The sequence below is a fragment of the Anser anser genome (assembly GCF_964211835.1).
Source record: "Anser anser genome assembly, chromosome: 5".
NCBI lineage: Eukaryota > Metazoa > Chordata > Aves > Anseriformes > Anatidae > Anser > Anser anser.
In genome coordinates this window covers 3647542-3667462 of record NC_139725.1, presented here as the reverse complement: position 1 = coordinate 3667462, position 19921 = coordinate 3647542, and the positions used below count along the sequence as shown (strand labels likewise).

Sequence of the window (19921 nt, the reverse complement as noted above, 5' to 3'; positions counted from 1 at the left end):
TCTCCTTCAACCTCTACAGTTTTTAAGCCAAACCAAACAAAACCAAAAACCCTGTGCTCCCACACCGATAAACCAGTGTGGTGTGTGCAGGCTGACAGAGAGAGGGCTTGGTCGGTCCCCTGCCTCAGCTCCAGCTCCCATCTCAGATGACTGAAGAGAGAAAAGAAATAATAAAGAGGAGTATGGTGCCAGCAAAATGAGAGAACCTCAACCTTCCTCCTAGCTGTGTCCCTGAAACAAAGGAAGCACACTGTAAAGAAGAAACAGGAGGAGGGATGAGGATCAGACAAATGTCACAGGGTTGAAGGCAGGTAGAACAAGGGTGAGATGAAGGATAGATAACACACTGTGCCAGGAAACGAAGAAACAAAACAAAAAAAAAGAAAATGAGAGTTCTTGAAGGAAAAAAGGGCAACAAGGATGAAAAAGAAATGTGCTCCCCTTCTTCCCCTCCACTTTAAGAGTGCACTCTACATTCCTCAGAAAAAGAAACCCATCTTTTTTCACACTCATTTTTTCACATTTTCCTTATGGATTAGACTTATGTTCCCAAAGATACCTCAACAGAAATGGATCTGCCCTATTCTGCTGAATACCATGGTACCCTGATGTGAGACCCTACTGAGAGAGGCTGGAACTCCTGCTGTCCTGCAAAGAGGGTGAGACCCCATAAATGTGGGAAGTTTCCAAACTATGCATAGCTGCTCATTTAATATACAGCCCAAACTCAAAATCCAAACACAAGACTAAATTCATGTTTTTGAGTCCCTTGTTCATGGGTAGAAGCCGAATCCCCCACGCACGTACAACCCTCTAGTGACTGCAGGAGAACAGCAGATCCTGGCCTCCTGCAGTTTGTTTAGAGAACTGACTCAGGTGGCAGGGAGACAGGAGAGAGGAAAGGATCGAGAGAATATTGGCAGCTATATCAGAATCACAATAACGTAAACTAAGTGCAGCAAACTACTTCTTATTCCTTTCGTTAACAAAAATTATAGTAGCTATAGCAACAGAAAGGGGGAAAAATACCCGAGACTTTAAAATCCCCAAAGAACACAGCTTTCTAATATGGAAAAATCAAGATTTATTGCACCAGCAGCTCCCACAAGCCAGGGCTATAGTAGTGCACAACGGTTTCAATTAAAAGCACAAATCATTAACCAATGCAGCTGGGCTTAGTCGTTGGCAGCCTACACCATCTCTTCCAGTGAGCCACGAATTCTTTAGGGACTGAACTAGCTTCTCTTGCTGTGTGATGGGCCCTTCAGTCCTCCCTCTGGTGGCTTTACCTCATATCTTCCGTCAAGCCCTGTGACAGAGTGGCTAATGCCACTGCTCAACAGAGAAAAAGCAAGAAAAAAACTCCTACATTTGAGTCCTGTGTCTGCACCCCTTGCCAGCCATCACACACTGATATCCCTTCAGGCCCTGCCAGCAGTACTGCACTACACTGCACACTCGGCAAGCACCACAGAGTGAAAAGTATTTTGGTCCCCTGCTGCCTGTGCGCATTTTCCTTCTCAAATGCACACACACACATGCTCAAAAGAGGGAAGGAATGTCTGGCACTTCTGCGGTGACTATCTGGCAGAAGCACCGCTCCGTTTTCTGGCAACTCTACCAGGGTCTTACAACAATTATTTCAGTTCCTGATTCGAGCACTGGAGACAGAAGATCAAGTTACATTTCTCTCCAGCCATCAACACTAATTCAGTTTTCACTAAGTCAGCCTTGCTGGAATTTCACTCTTCCACACTAAAACAAAAAAGGAAAGTGTGAATCAACACTGAAAAGCCATTAGAAGAAATATAAGGAATGTCAAGGGTTGCCCTTCACAAATGTAAAAAACACCAATGAGATCCAAGAGAGAAGGAGCTCTTTCTTGCTAGAAGAGATATTTTTATAAGCTAAAATGATGAAGAAAAGAAACTGCAAAAGAAATGGTGCCATGGTCCTGTTATATCCACTGGTACCCCACCTACTGTGCTAACGAGCTTTCTTCCCTTAGTACCTACAAGCCAGTTTGTGAATTTGCAGAGAGCATCTTCCCAGCTGTCTCTTAGTCACAGGTACACACAGCCATCAGAAGAGGAGGCACTATTCTCAAGAAAAAAGTTCAGCTCCCACAGCACGGACCTTTGTCACCTGCACAAAAGGAAAGTTTTGACAAGCTGCCACAAGCATAAGTGTTATAAATCCCCTTTCATCAGGCCTCCAGCCACTAGACAGTGAAACAACTGGAAACACTTAAACCTGTTTTAACATTCCTTGTAGTAGGAGGCAGTGAAACACCCACCCAGCCTACTGAGCTGATCACAGCCACCTAACTGCTATGGACTGTGGCTCCTACCGGCACAAGGTTTCTATTGAAGCCTCCTGGAGCAACATGTGCTCCAGCAGAGCAAGGAAGCCGGAACTGTGGCCACGGACACACTACCTCTGCTCTCATGTACATTACATTCAGAATGGCAGAAGGGAGTGAGGGGATTTTAGAGAAAGGCAGAGCAAAAACAAACCCACAAACAAACCATGAATGATATCAAACATCTTTTAAACCTTTCCAGGCTGTGAGATGGTATTTGATGATTTGGAAGAGCTTCCCCTTTTTCCTTTTATTAAAATGATTTACATACCGCAGTGTACATGAGATGTTAGAGATCTCTCAAGAGACCGGTCGCTGTTCCAAAGAACTTACAATTCTGTGATAGGAATTTCATAAATGAAGGCACTAACTATCTTCCCAGATGCAGGCTTGAATAGACCCACTGTACTGGTGAGTTCTGCTAAGGGAACAATCTTTCTTCACAGTCTGCAGAGCAGGAGTAAACCTGATGCAGAGCCCTGTTACAAGACTTAACCATTTCATCCATTGGAGAGGACCAAGGCCCACAGCTGTTGTTCGAGAAGCACTGCTGCCCATGACCCCTGTCACCTAGACCCCTTCACACGGCCTCGTACAGACCTCTCCCACACTGCATCTTGCTCAGGTGATTCTGACTTCTCAAATCTCACTTCTCTGCTTGCATAGGAACTGCTAACAGCCCTACTTCCAGAGAGCACAAGAGAGTACACAGCATCAAAAAAATAAAGAAGAAAGCACAATCCTACTCTGTTCCATTCAGCTACACACGTCCAGGAAGAGCAAGTAGCCAGTACATTAAGGAATAGGGTCCCATTGCTTGTTTTCAGATTGGCCGCCATGCTGTTATGTGCTATCACTTATGTTTAACAATATTAAAACATGTAACATGAGCTTGAAATATCTGTGTGAAATTATTAATTTTATCCAGACAGCATTTGGAGCATCAGTCTGGCATCGGTATTTCTACCCAAAGTTTTAGCACTAGTGCTCATACTTTAACTCAGCTCAAAACTGTGAGTAAAATATAATTTAATAGCAATTTGATTTTGCATGATCTCATTGAAAAGGCATATCCAGTGTTGCCTTTGCGACACAGAAACAGCCGCAGGATAAGCCTGAGGGATGTAGATTAGTACTCAGATCAGATACAATTTCAGTCCCCTTTCCCTTACAGGGAACATGTTGGCTCCTCACCAAAGTGAGAGTATTCTGCATGCTGTAGGGTAAACTTGGTACAGCCCCCATATAGAAATATATCCTTCAAGACAAGACCATGGTGTAAAAACTGTTATCTGAATGCATGTACACTCTCACTCCAAAAGTAAATAAGCCTACAGCAAAGTTTGATGCAAACTTTTCTTATCTCATGGGAGTCCAAACTGGAAAAAACTTCCAAATGGTACCTTCAAACATGCTTCACATGTGCCTGACGCTGAGGCTGGTATTCCTGTTCCTCTTCTTCTTTCTCATGGATTTAAGCAGAACAGTGTAGACATCTAATTTAAATTTGCTCTCGATACAGGAATAATTTTACTGTATCTTTTAAAGTGTCATTACTCTAGAAAAGTAACTCTGCATCAGGCCGGCTTCCTGAATGACACTGTCTACTCTTAACATCTCTTCAACAAATAAAAACATCAAACCAGGTTTTTTATGGTCAGCCATATAGTCCACTTAGCAAAAGGGCAAACTCCAACTCTGTCTTCTTCATAGTGACCATGTTTATATAGTGTTCAGCTAATGTCTAGTTTCACACTCCTTTGCTGGTGTTCACAGAGGATATCAGAAATGAAATTGTATCCCAGACTTTTCTCCTGTCTCCTATTCTTTCCTTATTCCTCTTTCAATTCACTTGTATATATACCTAATGCCAGTAAGTAGAGAACTGAAAATGTGCATCTGCAAGGAGACAAGTTATTACAGATACACACATTTGTGCAGTTATACACAACTATTATATACTGCAGTACATAATTTGTTTATAAACTTCACAAACAAAACTTGCCTTCCAGTAAGTAAATTAGCTAAAGAAAAACGCACAGATTATAAATAATGCTTTTCTGCTAAAAAATCCATCATCATAAAACAAATAAGGCTTTTGAGGCTTATAAAATCCATCATGCAAAAACTCTTCAGTTTCAACTTCACATGAAGATATTTTTCCTGGGTTTGATTAATGAAAAAAAAAAATCTAAACATTCTACACAGAAATGAACTAGTTTTGTCTGGCACGAAGTCTGCATTACCAAATTCCCCATGGTTTCCAGTTGATACCACAAACTTGGCCATGGCTCATTCAAAACTTAGTCCTCATCCTCCAAAAGGTAGATAAAAACCTGTGAATTTTTTTTTACGATGCTAAGACCATGACTTGTATTATAGGAGCAGGCAGAATCCTAACTGTACCTAGCATATAGCAGGCAGACTAACAGCAGATTTCATCCTTTCTAGAACAAAACAAATGCTACTTGTAACACCAAAGGGTAATGATTTATAAGATTATGAGTACATTATAGAAATCGTTTATGACTATCTACTCATATGATTTGGGGCTCTGGTATTTTAACTGATAATGTGCCTGGAAATTTATAGGAGATATAAAAGCCCCAGGACTCACAGGTCCTATAGACCCCCAATTCCAGCGGTATGTTCAGAGTAACTGCATCTCTTTTCTGGTGCTTGTTTAATATCTGTGACAATCTGTTCTCCTCATTTTCCCTAGACAAATCTTTTCCTGTTTAACCTGAAAGAAGAATTCACAGTTGGACATCCACATACAAGGGGTTTTCCTCATCCTCTGTTGTAGATGCAGCAGTCTTGCTAAGGATCCTTTTTCTGATCTTGGAAAGTCTAGGGGTGTCAAAAACGTGCAATTCAGTTTAGCTGAATCTTCACAGCTGCTATGCTCCAGCTGGGGCTCTGAAGAAAATACATGCATGAAGATGGTTTGAAGTTAGAAGTTTTTTTTGGTTTTTTTTTTTTTTTTGGTAAAAGTCTGTAGCTTCATTTTATGGCACAGATTCAAGGTATTATTTGTGCTGTTCCAGACACCTGTAGTTTCTTAACCATTTGACCAGTCTTCCTATTAAAAAGCCAGTACATCTGGAGTTTCTGTGAGCAACAAATTCTCCTACTACTGTAGCTGTACCACCAGAATATCAAGTGACTGCTCTTCAGTTCTTGAAGAAGCAAGTTTTGTCTTTTTCAGTTTTAATGAGAAAACTGAAGCCACAACACAAAACTGAAAACCCTTTGGTAATGTAGCCACACCCCATGTTCTGCTCTGTGCCCAAGATCCCCACCCAGCCACAGATACACAACAAAAAATACCAACTGTTGAAGTTTTGCAGATGGCAACTCCAATGTTGTGCCATTTTCTCCTCAAAGGACCACTCTACATGGCTTCTTTTATAGGGTGTGGATTTCTTTTCTTGGGGGGTTGGGAGATGGGTACTTGGCCATGGAAAATAGCTGTGGGCATGAACAATGGGGAAATCGCATTTATAAGCTGAAATAAAGTCTTTCAATTTGTGGAAACAGCTGGAGGGAGGAATGAATCTTATGAATAATGTAGCTGAAACTGAACAGACTCCATTGACAAAGAGTTCTTTTGGATCCTAACTATGGCTACACTTTTACATGACAGTACTACACTTAAAACTATAACTAAGAAGATTTACGCAAAATTCTGTATCCACCATTTTCTGTTTTACTATACTGAAATTAATCGGTCCACCCTTTCCCTACACGTGATTTTTAGGGAAGAAAGTAGTTTCTTCTGCATTTCGTGTACTTAATAAAGCTATACAAGTGCTAGAATGAGCATTAAAATTAAATGCTATGTAAGAGGTTTCATGTATTTGTTCCAACATAGAGATGCTCCCTGAAAGGAAAGAGGTGGTACTTGGCAGTCTTTGACTTGCTGACATATAAAGCACAGCCCCTATGTGGGTGCACAAAAGACCGTTCAAAGGCAGCTTTGCAAAGCACTAGATGGACCTTCTGTTCCATGGGCAGCTGAACATCCCAGAGGTAAGTACAGCAGCTCTGCATCAAGGATATGCATATAGGCATGTAACTGCCTACAGGTGAAGCAATCATGCTCCTACTTGTTCCAGCCTCTCACTGCTCCTGCTTTGATCTCCTCCACGCTCAGTTGATTTGGTGCACAGCGCCTCTTCTTCTCCTGCCAAAACAAAATAGGCTTCCACTGAACTCTGCCGTTCCAGGCAACTACCAAACACTGCCTTCATGTTACGTGTTAACAGAAGTGTTATTCCAATGCCTATCAAGGGCTTGTTTACTTAGGAGCTTAAATATTATTGAAAGTCAACAGTATGCAACTGCGTGAAACTTTTAGGTGCTTTTGAAAAGATGAATCAGTCTCAGGCACAGTTGATACAAACTGGATGTTATCTGCTTTAACCAGGCAATTCATTCAATGCAAGAAGCACGAAGCTAGACAGCAAGCCTAGGGTGTACATGCAAAGACACCTCTGATGGAGGATCCGCTGAGCTTCACGTTTCTCGATGGATATTCCTCACCCTTGCCTCACAGAACGAGGCTTTCAGGCATCAAGAAGGAATTGCACTTCTTACAAGGAACAAGAGGATGACTTCTAGTGTATGTCATTCACTACGGTGTCTTTTCAGAGAAACTACACAAGTGAATGCCCAACGAAAACAGACAGAAAACAGGGAGCCAAAATTCCACATGAGGAAACACCTCTTTAAATGTATTACAGAGATCTTTCAAAGCACTGTCAACAAGGTACTTTACCCATGCTAAGGACAGAACATTTATTTCAATAAAAACTTTTCTTCTTCTCAAGGAAGAAATAAAAGCTATTTGCCAGCTGAACCTTTTCTTTCAAAGCTACCCTGCTTCAGCCAAGCCCTATTACTCATTGTGCTGTTAGACAACGAGATTGCTTTGATGACAATGGGTCATACAGCAGATCTAACACTGTAATCTGTGTGAAAATTCCAGTAACAAGGTCAACAGTAAACCAAGGTAAAGAGTTTTTACACACTTCTAATTTAGTAAGGAAATTTACTTCCAATAAATCTAAGTTTATCAACTTCTATTTGTTATTTTATCTACTACTACACACTGCAAAATTTCAATCTGCCTGGGTCGTCCAGTCACCTAGAAACTCAAACACCCAAGGAGAAACAATGAGCAAAATAGAAATACCTTTGGGGTATTTCTATATAAAATATAGAATATTATACATACAATATAGAATATATATAATAATGGAGTGTGCAGAAAGCACCTTGCTTCTAAGTCATTTTTAAAATTATAGATATCTCAGAAATCAGTCACTTACAAACATGAAAATGATATAAGGCCATGGCCAGAATTATAAAAAAAACACCATGCCCAGAGCATTGTGAACTACTTGCTCTTGATTTATAAAATCATCCCTACTGGTAAAACAGTCAGTCCAAAACCTCACTGAGGTCAGCTTGCATAAAAGCAAGCATTTTAGTTTGCTCAGAATGCTCAAAATTGGAAGATGCATTTCTATCAGTTTTTCTGTGAACAACAGCAGTTCACAACTAGGAAATTTATAGATGCACTCTTATACCCACCTGACAGTAACGTGTCACAGAATGAATATACTCTTTGTGCCAAAAGGGTGAATCTTGAAGTACTTTTATTGCTGAAATCAACAGTTCTGCCTGAATAACAACGGACCTCTGTAGCTTCCACTAGGCAAAGGGAGTTCAGGCATCACGACTGAAGGCCAAGGGCCACTGTATTGTAGTTTGAATTTTATTTCTAAAGCTTACTTTAAATAGCACTAGTGAGTTCTATAAGCTAAACAAACAAAAACAACAACAACAAAAGTGAGCTGGAGAGGGGAAAAGACTTTAACTTTGAATGAAGGGATCTAAAGGCCCTGTTCAGATTGACCAAGTAATTCAAGTCTTTATCTTAGCCTATAGGTGGTGTTTTAACACACGCCCTCATTCAGAGCTGTGTGGAGATGAACAGTTCTACACAAATATAGAGAAGGTAAGGGAGGTAAGAAAGGGTCTTCCCTAAGCATACGTTGTGAATGAATGATAGGGATGGCTGCAGAAGCACCAGCATGTCTGCTTCATACGGACACAGCAGTTCAGACAGACAAGCAGTTCATCAGGTTTTCAGCCTGAAGAACATGCCAGAGAATTTTACACTGACTCAATCTAAAAACAAGCTCCTACTTTCTATACAGATCTCTTTGAAAGTTCATCAGTACTGCTAGTCTCAGTTGCTTCACGTTGTTCTTCTCACCAGAGTCCCCAGTAATCCCCCGGAGTACATGCAAAACGTGGGGTTTGGGGTTTGTTAGGGTCGAGGAGGGGAGGTAAAACTAAAGTTCTCTTTGCACACTATAAACAGCAACAAAAAACCCACACCTCAGAAAGCAAACAGACCCTCAAGTACAAGTTTCAGAAAAAGCTATCCTATGATTAAAAATTTTCTTTGGAAAATAGGTATCCAAGTCAAAAGTTTACGGACAGAACAGGAAAAGAAAGAAATATTTACATTTGTACTTGCATTAAGAAACCAAAAATAGAAATGTATGGACAAATAACCATTTAAACTAATGCTTTGGAAATAAAAGTATTTTAAAACACCACTTAACAAATGGATTTGACCCAGATTCCTACCGTCTGTTTTAAAAGAAAATTCTTGAGAACAGTTCACAAGCATGTTTCTGGTAATTTATCTGAATTGTGTAACAATTTTCAAAGCTTAATTAAATTAAAAAACAAACAAAAAAAATTTGCAACATCCTTTCCAACTTTGCTGTTTGCACACCTCCTTACCAGTGAAAGCTATTAAGAGAACCTGAACTAAAACCAGAAAGAAAAAAAAAAAGTCATAATCATCAGTTGAAAGGGAAAGCTCTAAGTGACCCTTCTACATAGGACGTAAGGGACCCAACAGATCAGTGAAGTAACTGTAGCTCCCTCTGCCATTTCAGATGGTCCCTGGTCCCTGCCCCATCCATGGCAGTGTTCAGGGCCAGGTTGGATGGGGCTTTGAGCAAACTGGTCTGGTGGGAGGTGTCCCTGCCAACGGCAAGGGGTTGGAATTAGGTGATCGTTAAGGTCCCTTCCAACCCAAATCATTCTATGATTCTTGTGAAAACATTGTTTTCAGGCTATATTGTTTTTTTCTTTGTCTTCTGATTCTATTCCTCAGTTCATTTATAGTGAGATAAAAAAGCTCCTCTCAGCCTTCAATTTGATTTGTTTTTGAAGGAGTCCCTTCCTGAGAGCCATTTCCTGTTGGTTCTAGTGTCCCTAACTTCAGGAAACTCCAGACCTACTCCATATTTAGGTGCCTGTCCACCTCAGCCACGCTCATGCTACAAACTAGTTGGTACACCTCTATCACAATTTGCTCTTTGAAAAGACAGATCTTGTTACAGAGCCATTTTTAATTAACTTTCTATTTATTAAAAAACACACACACACAATCATGTTTTAAAAGAATACTTGACCATTCTATTTGACCAAAGTTTCAGTATCTCCCTATTAATAAATAAAGCCAAAGCAAAACCAAAAGTCTCTCTTGTCAGTTCAGGGATGAAGTTGCTAGACATTGATAAACCTGCAGCCCTGTATTATTAGCAGTGTTTTTATCTTATCTGTCCTGCAAAGATGGTGCATAGACCACAGTATATTAGTGTCTTCTGAGGAATATTTCTCAACAGTATTATAATCTATGCTAATAATATTAGTTTTAAATGAAACACAAGAGGAAATTTCTGTTTCTAGCTGCCTGGACTAAATACAGACCAAATCAGCTGATTCCACTATAGATAGTTTAAATTCAGTTGGTGAGATAGGATGAAACACTTGGCTCCCAGATTTCTGCTGCAGATGAGCAGCATCAGCCCTGTCATAATGAGGGGGAAACAGGAAATTCTTTGCATAGACAGGGCAGAATACTTCAACGGAGTCCAATTTACAAGGTGTCATTTACCTCTGCTTGCCCAATATGCACAAGTTAGCAAACTGGTCAAAATGAGGTGCTTGTATTGTACCTGTCCTTCCATTTTTCTCAAGTGCAACTCAAACAGATGCTTTTGACAATGTAGCCCGTGCCTCATCTTTTAGTCTAAACTCCACACACAGTTACTTAGAGAATATTTTTATTAGCTCAAAGAAAAAAAATGACATTTCTATGCTTTGAAACTACAACCTAGCAGAAAGAACGAAGACAGACATAAATATAGCCTTAAAACAGAATTTACCTTTTCTCAGCCAGTTACAGGAATTCATCACCTTTAAATATCACAGTGAAGAAGAAGAAATTTAAAAAAAAAAGTTTCCATTTAACATATGTAAAAAAAATCACACTTCAAACTTTTTGCCTAAGCTTTCCTTTTCTGTTTGGTGTTTTGCATATCATTTTTTGTTACTGTCAACTTTATAACATAATCCATCTGAGAGGTTTAAAAGTAAACTGTTTTAGGCAAGGGGAGAAACCACAGTATGTTAACTGACAGGAGGTTTTGGCTCCTTCTTTGTCTTTAAGCATCTATTTCTCAGCTGCTGTTTCTCTACAGCAGGGGCTAGAAAGTTTAAACTTCAGTCCAAGATTCCCAATTTCCTAAAACATGTTATCTAAGCATATTTTACTTTGTTTATTGAATAACTAAGACATTATTGCCTTCTAGCTTGTTCACCTGAGGATAACCAATACTAAGTCACATCTACTAGAGATTGTGGCTTTCATCTAAGCTTCTAATGAGATGGTAATAAGCAATGTACATGGCTGTGAGGCTGTCTAGCAGTTACCCCTGTCTGACAGGTGACAGAGGTGGGGCACAGCTGAAGACCATAAAACAAGACATGAACAGAGAGAAATGTGATTCCTCTGAGCATTAGCCAGTTTTCCTTCAACTAAATATAGAGCCATTTTCAATAAGTAAATTTCAGACAACAGTTACTAACCTGTTTATTTACAAAATTGAAGAGTTTTCCCTATGGCATATACTCCACAGCCATCTGCAGCACAACAGATTTTACATGTGAACAGTCTTAACAGTGGAAGAATGAAAGCTTGTAAAATATGTATCCTTGTCGATGTTGGAAATAGCACAATTCCAAACTAGAGACTAATGCTGAAATACAATTCAGGGGCTGCAGTTCCATTCATAAACTGTCCCATTCGAATTCCAGAGTCTGGAATGAATTTCATCCTTGTGTTCAACCAGAGAGCCACAATTTATTATAGTGCTGCACTTTTCAGTTTCAAAACCATATCCCTAATATTTTTCCCTGTCAATTCCAATAGAGATTAGCAAACTTCTTAACCATGATCATCCACAAAGAGAAAATGCAGCAGAATCCAACTGCCCACAGACACAAAGAAGCAAGTGCAGTTATGTACCACAGGACTAAAGTAAAAGGAAACCTACTGTGTGTACACAGCTCCAACCACTGAAGCTGGAAAGGCATCAGAAGGGTCCTTCTGTTACTAACAGCGCTAAGTGGGAGTCAGATCTCAATTGTACTTCAGCTCTGCTTGTAACTCACCACCAGACTGTCTATACAGCACACTAGCACTATTACTCCTGCACAGGATCACTGTAATGCTTCCTGACAACTTCAAAACACAAAGTAAATAACCAGTGCTTTCTATTCATCACATGTTCTGCAGCTGAGATGCGCCACAAAGATACTGGATTATTTACACAACCTAAATTTTCAGAGCTGTCTTGAGACCTCCCTTACGCTCTGTAGAGAGTTGCTACCCTCTGATGTTCAAGACAAATTAGGATCCAACCACACTGGTCTGTATGACCATTTCAACCTACAGGTTCACTGTTTTTTGCAGTATTTGGCTCCATTTTCTAACACTGTGTCTTAGAATATTTCTCTGGAAAAAAAAAAAGCACACCAAAAATTGCAAGAGATCTAACAACATTTTAACATTTTAATCAATTGTTCTCTCTATGCTGCAAGATGAAAGACGCGTCCGATGCCAAAGCACCACAAATTAAATGCAATTTAAATAACTACACCAAAATCCTTGGGCTAGTACAATTGCCACACTGGGAGAGGGAAGGAAGGAAAAAAAAAAAAACAAACTCTAAAATCAACCAGCTTGGTAATCTTCAGCCCAGAAAATCCAACCAGTGATTTGACATGCCATTTTTAAATACTAAATTTTCTCAGCTAACTCACAACACTTACTGCACTAGAACGCCATAACTTGTTCAGAATATACCCAAAACATACCACAAAATCAGATTCCACAGGGTATGGAGGAAATGACAACAGCCATCATGTATGGTCTTCTTCCACAGTGAAAGTGATTTATTTGCTAACTATAAACCAAACATTCACATGCTGGTAAAAGCTTTCCATTTGATGACTTAAAAGCATGTGTTTTGACCAGTGTAAAACCACCACTGTGTCTCCTTTGCTTAGTAGTGTTCTTATATTTCAGTGACCTGGTCATCTAAAAATGTATAGTAAATCAGTCTAGATCCCTCTGAGTCTTCAAACTCTATTTGGCTGACACTGGGCAACTGTTTTACAGGATGGATGACAGAATTTAAAGCGAACCATGCTGTGACAACAATTGCTGCAGAGTATCTTTTCTAAATTCATTTCTGAGTGGCTTTACTTGCGACTAAGGTAGCAAGTATTTTTAATGTTTTTATGTTAACTAAAGAGCGTGGCAGCTATAACTCCATCAGAAAGAGGCTCACCTTCAATGTAAGAAAGCAACGTGCCACAAGAACTTTGGTGCATTTTCATTCAGCTTTTGGCTACTGCTTCTTCTAAAGATTCTATCAAAACACAGCCAAAACTGTGTTCTATGAATCATCACTTAAATGAGATCTAATTATTCAACTATTTTTAAAGCCATGCCTTTCCTTTCCTCATCTGTTCAAAGTCATGCATGCCAATTTCCCTCCAGAGCATTCGTCTTCACTTCTTTCTCACAACTGGAAGCGAGGGCAATTTCTTTTCCACTCACTAACAGCTTTCAGATAGAGAACAGAACTGAATACAATACCCTGCACAGCCTCCTGGATATACACCTTTTTATCTAGTGAGAGAGGAAGAACAAAGTCTGTATAGGCATCTACATGCAGACTGTTTTCTAAGACCTGATCTGCTTTGCATACATCACAGATTTATTGGCTGGAGAAACAACAACAACAACAAAAAGAGCTGAGAAAGTTGGGGTTGTTCAGCCTGGAGAAGAGAAGGCTCCAGGGAGACCTTATAGCAGACTTCCAGTACCTAAAGGGGACCTACAGGGAAGCTTGGGAGGTACTCTTTGTCATGGAGTGTACTGACAGGACAAGAGGTAACTGTTTGAAACTGAAAAAGTGCAGGTTAGACATAAGGAAGAAATTCTTACCTCTGAGAGCAGCGAGGCCCTGAAATAGGGAAGTTTTTGATGGAGAAAGAAGATCCCTCAACCATCTTTTTACTGAACATCCCTCTTAATTTGTATGGTGCAGACACTCTCCCCTTACCCTTCTGCTTTCACCACTTTTTTCATCTCTTATTCTTTGCTCCTGACCACTCTTTAGTTTAACAACTGCAAAAGGAATGCTGCCCAAAGACCCCAGACTCCCAGGTGGATCCTCTTAGCCCTTGCTGAACCAGCTTCTGAACAGCTCAGGACAACTTGGTTTCAATTTCTCTTTTTCATCTAAAATGAAAACCGTTCACATTTCTTGCTACAGTGATGATGCTACAAAGTTGTTCACCTGAAAAGCACGCTTTTGCTATCTGAAAAAAGTAAATACAGTTTGGCCAATGTGGCTTCATATCAGTTCAAAGATACGTCATTTTAGCACACACAAGAACACAGAGCATAGGTACAGGAACAGCTTGCAAAGGTGCTTACAGATTTTGAGTTCTACCTCCAGAGCACTCAGGACTTCAACATTTCTGGAAGTCAGTGAGACCTTGGGGCTTTTGAGAGCATTGTCCTTGGACCACAATAGATACCTGGAAGTCTCTTAACTGTAATGAATTTTTAGCAAAATTTCCACATCTACCCACAAGTCAAATTCATTTTTATTTCAATAGAGCTTCAAGCTGTTTCTTACAGTTTTAAAATTTCTTAGTCCAACAGAGTGCTCAAATACTTCAGAAAATTGATCCTGTCTTTCTCTAGAGAGTACTTCTGAATTTGAGGAGTAATTTCGCATCCAAACTGGGTGCCTGTTTTCCAGCTACTGCAGAGTATGTTATTATAGGGTCTAACAGAACTAGCATTACAACAGTCTAAATTCTCCATCTTACTCCTTGTGAGTCCAACCATTCTTTGTTTTGGTTGCTACTACATCAATACAAAGAAAACCAGTCTCAGAATAATGACAGCTTTTCTTCATATATGACTGTATAATAATAAGAAAAAATAATAAGTGGTCTAATATAAGCTTACAACAAATTCCTAACTATCTGGTCATCTTAGTTATTAGGTGACAGTGATCCCTCAATTCCCAAGGAAGATGACTCAGTCAGTTATATGGGAATACTGTCTGGGCTTCAAATTCATTTTTCTTGGAAAAGATTTTAAAGTCAGAGTAAAAATCCCCAACTAGGATGCAAATAGCTAAGAAACTAAGCACTTTAGCACAGTTCTAAAAAGCCAGTTTTCCACTTCCCCTTCTGAACTGCCTGCAGGAATGTGCTGGGTACAAAAACAGAATAGAAATGCAAACTTCCCATTGAGATACTGGATGAAGAGATTTTGTGAGTACTGTATTTTTAACCACAGATTTGTGACAGGAAAGAAATGAGCAAATGGATGTACATACTGACTGATTTATTCTTCCTACCAGAAGATAATTCATAATCAGAAGATAATTAAAGGCTCTTCAAAACCAGTTTGTGTGTGTCTGTCTGTCTGTCTGTCTTTTGGAGAGTTAGAGGTAAAAGTAAGGTAGTAGGCCAGTCAATTCAACAGCGATGCTACCAGGCCTAATTTTTATTAACCCAGTTATTATTACACTTGCTACCTAGGAAACTCAGCCACAGACTAAGACTTACCATTCTGAACACTGTACAGGAGGAGAGAAAAACATACACACACCAAAAGTTTCACTTGAGTAGTTTCTCTTCAAACATCCTAGCAATCTGAGTTTACTATGATGCTTTCACAATTTCTTGCATGACCACTGCATTCCAGAAAGGTGCAATGAAAGAGGTAACTTGCTGTGACTGATTGTTGGTGGGAAAGGAGAAAATTTCACAGTTAACTTCATGAATCAACTAAAGCTTAATTTTGCTGCAGCTTTGAAAAGGAATATGCAATGAAATCGGTAATGCTGCATACCATTGCCACCAGCTGCCCTCGAGCTCATAACAAGCGTTCCTCTTGCCAGGCTTGCTTCACTTAAATTTGGCTTTGCCCCACACACTAAAAGTCAAAGATAATGCCAGACTGACTCCTTACGTCTGGGTCTGTCCTTACACTAGTGATTAGCTCCCCACAAGTCTGAGTGAAGTTCTGGAAACAATCATGCTTGGTGTCAGTCAGGCTAACTCACAAAGTTCATACAACATATTTATCAACCCCTTTTGACTAGCTGTCCTCAAATGATGACCATCATACTTTCATTGTCAGAGACATAATAGAATGTCAAATCTTGTAAATAAATACTTCATTAGTTAAGCGTTACCTTCCCCTTCTTAATAAGTCTTGACACTCTCAAAACAGAGAGTCTGATTGAATTTGCTTTAAAAATGTAAACCAAAAGTTATTCCTTGCAGCAAGAGACCCAGCTATGCTGAGGCACGTGGTGGTCTTCAAGAACAAACACATTTCTGTCCCTTGTCTTTCATTCTGTCTTCTGCTGAGTGCACCTGATCATTCAGAAAGATGATCTGTTCCCCCCCTCTGCAATCGCTCCCACAGAGATCAGTGGAGCGGTCAGTTGCCATTAGCACAAGACAGAGTTCATTTTTCTGAGGTATATCTTAATTTCTTTTTATAAGTATATATATTCATCTATATGTGGTTCATTCAAAGTCATCACCTCCAAATTCGGAATGACAACTGTGTCACTATGAACACTGTACTTGTGAGCAGCTGACCCATTTCCTATTTCTGAGATAACACTGGAAAACACCAGCCCGGGAGTTACTCAGCACCGCCTGTACACAGGCTTGATGTGGTCGAATGAGATGGTCAGTCCCAGAATGTAGTCTTGATCTAAGCAGGCTAGCCTCTACCCTCTTGGAAATCTCTGCTGGGTAAATTTAGGATCTCCTGAACAAAAACTGGTTTGGAGACAAAATGTTGCTGGTGACATTTTCAGTGCTTGAAGTCTGTTTATATACCTAGCTGAGGTGAGCAGTAATTCACAGATATATACTATACACACAGAGATATCAGCTAGACTGCACGTGACCAGTGTGTAGTATCAGGATACAACCTCATGACCTTCTGATACAAAGCCCAAGTGGTCTATCGCTTAAGGAAAAAAAAAATCCATTACCTGCCAGTATTAGCAAAGCTGTATCCTGTTTGCAATTCCCTGTATAGATGGACTGAATGCTTACGAATAGATCTGATTCAATTCAGGAAAGGGCAATTATATTATACTTTCCAAAGCTCCAACTCTTTTTTTTTTTTTTTAAATCAGATTATCCAGTTTATTCAACTAATATCTTCCTCCTTCCTTTTACCTTCTCTGTAAAAAAAGGATCAAATACTTACATTGCAGATCATTCTAGATTTCAAAATTGAAAGATTGGTGATAAAAAGCGATTTCTGAATGTCTATCATTTTACTCTTTTTACCTCGTTTCATATCTGCATGCAATTTGTCATATGACATGTTAATAGATGACCTACAGATAAAAAAATAGTTGCATATTGCTTCATCTTATAGTATTCAGTGAGGAAATTCAAAGGGAGATAAGATTATGAGATAAATATAAATGAAATGCTCCTGCACTCACTCTCAGACAACCAAAAACAAACAAACAGCCTGCAACAGAGTAAGCTTGACTCCTTACTCCCCAGATGAATCCCAGCCAGTATTTCTCTTGGAGAAGCCAACGTACCTATCTGAATGTCCACTGCAGAACAGCCAGTTTGACCCAAAGGTGCCCCAGCCTGCCCTGTAGTTGTCAGAAACCAGTGCTTCCACTCAGTTTCCCCAAAAGTTCAGTCTGACCTTTGATGTTTCCATGGTTGTTGAAACAAGGAATAAAACTTCTTAAAAAATGACAAAAGGTAACAATTCATCACTAGCTCAGCCACATACAGGAGGTACTGCAAATTACAGAGGAATGCAACTAGTCCTAGCTGGCTGGTTCACATACAAAGAACAGAAACAGTAACGAAGAGCAGGAAGAATAATTTTCTCTTATCCATATGCTTTCCTGACTAGGGCCAGTAAGGGATTTGCTAGGGAATTTGCTGATAAAACACAGCTTTGTCACATTTGTCAGACCTGAGGCTGCCATGGAGACAAAACTGATGTGACAACTGCTAATGGATCACTGTCACAAGGGCAATCTGTCCAAGCTGATGGATTTGCTGCTCCTGTTCAGTGCTGGGCAGCAGTGAAACAGCCTAGCAGGCTCTCTGTTTCACCCAGATGCTGCGAAGGTCCTGGACTGCTTTGTTTTGGGAACACCACAACAGGTTTGTCCTTTTCTCATGAAAAGAGTCCTTTTTTTTTTTTTTTTTTTAAATGTACCATTATAATGTTTCCATGAACCAGCACCTCATTTGGCACCAACACAGGCAGCAAGAGCTCATCTTTCCCAGAACAAGTGGTGACTCACTTTGAAGCCTGTCTTGTCACCATGTCTCCAAAGGTGACCTGATGCCAGGTCTCAGAAGATAAGCTCATGTGCATTGCTACTGTACGCAAGGGTCATTTACCTCACCAGCAGCACTGTTGTCAACATGATATTATGCAACTAACAGAGCTCTGCGAGAGGCTGATGCACAAGGGAACTTCAGCTAATGCAGCCTTTTTTTGCACATGAAAATTTTAATCAGATGAAAGAAGAGCAATCTGTGTGTTGTTCAGGATTTAAGGATATCATACAGACCGGCCAGAACAGCTGTTAGCCAACAGCCGGAATCTCCACATAAATGGGCACATAGCAATCAGCCTGCCACATCCAGAACAAGAGCTGCATGGATTTTCCAGAAAAAATATGGAAGCCTTCAGCACAACCCCACTGCCTTCATCATCTTCATCTACCTGAAGATCTGGCCTTACTTTTAGAGCAGATCTGTACACCCACCTTACCGGAGCGATCAGTGGCACAGAAACCGTGCTGGGATCCGCCAACAAGGTGCTGCAGCTGATGACCTCGGGCTGCCCCCAGTTCCTCCCTTCTTCCCAGATGGTCATAAATCCCCAGGAAGCGTGCTGTGCTTTTGTAGTACACAGCAACAATTTGTGTTTACGTTTGTTTTCTACTGTCCATGCATGTCAGCCAATAGTAAATAGAACACAGCAGGGACCTTAGCTCTTGATGTGTCTCAGCAGAACACTGGATAATGTCTCCATAGCAGAGGAAAGCAGATCTTAATGCAAATGCCAAATTTGACAGTATATTATTCTATCCACTGGGTCTGGCACAGAAGAGATTGTAACCTGCTGATGGGATATGTGCACAACCAGCTGGTATAGCAGCCCCCTCACTGCCCACGCAGTGCCAAGTGTGCAGACTGGAAGTGAGCATTTCTAACTGCATTAAGGTTCAACCTCTGCCGACATCCAGCCTTTGCATGCAACAAATCTCTTTTACAGGGAGCGTTCAGCTATAAAAGGACCCTGCTGGACAGAAGGGGAAAAAGACCCACTCTCAGTGCTATCCTTCACCCATCTCCATGGTCCCAAGGGACAAAGCAACCAGGAGGGCAGAGGCAGCACATGGTGAGAGGAAGGGTCTGTTAGGACCTCAGCTGCGTGTCCATTCCAGGTGCACCTCCTCCATACCCTGACAGCAGCCCCAGCCCAGCCCACAGGGACACCGTCTCTGCCCAGGCAACCACCCAATCACCCTCACAGACACAAGCTCTCTGCCCTGAAAAACACACAGGCTCCTCCCAGCCCAGAGCAACTGGGAGGGCAGTTTAGCTTTCTCACCCCATGCCATTCTTTGCTCTCACCTTTTCTAATTTCTGTGCCACAGAGTCCCAGGCAGAGGTAGAGTAAACAGTCCCAGGAAAGCAGGTACATTACAGTGTCATGGCAGAGGCTCGTTGCAGTTGGAGTGGGAAAACCTATGCAGATCATCTTGTGCAGAATCACGAACAGGACTGGCTCTCCTTCCCTGCTGAAGACTCAGGTGAGGGAAAGAGCCTCCAGCAGGAGCTGTGCTTCAGCTGCCCATGCTGGGGAGCAGTGTCTTGCTTACAGGCAACATTACCAGGGCAGTGCTTTCCACAGGAAAGGAAAGAAGTGGACAGACAGCTCTTTGTGCATGTCCAGAGGGTGATACCACTCAACTTGCAACCTACTGCAATGTGCTGTTACTAATAAAAGAGCGCTGCAAAAACATCATTTGCCCTTTGGTCTTCATATGTTCCCAAAAG

The 19921-nt window shown here is 40.7% G+C and overlaps 1 protein-coding gene across 10 annotated transcripts in view; it reads right to left on the bottom strand.

The window, feature by feature from the left end:
• Positions 1-19921, bottom strand: part of DENND2B (DENN domain containing 2B) — a 171440-nt gene that overhangs the window by 103692 nt on the left and 47827 nt on the right. Inside the window, exon 3 of one of the 10 annotated variants that reach the window (XM_083838171.1) lies at positions 6472-6548. The exons of the other annotated variants lie outside the window; for them this stretch is intronic. The gene's annotated coding sequence lies outside the window, so the exon portion shown is untranslated. The remainder of the gene's footprint in view (positions 1-6471; positions 6549-19921) is intronic. 10 annotated transcript variants of the gene reach the window in all.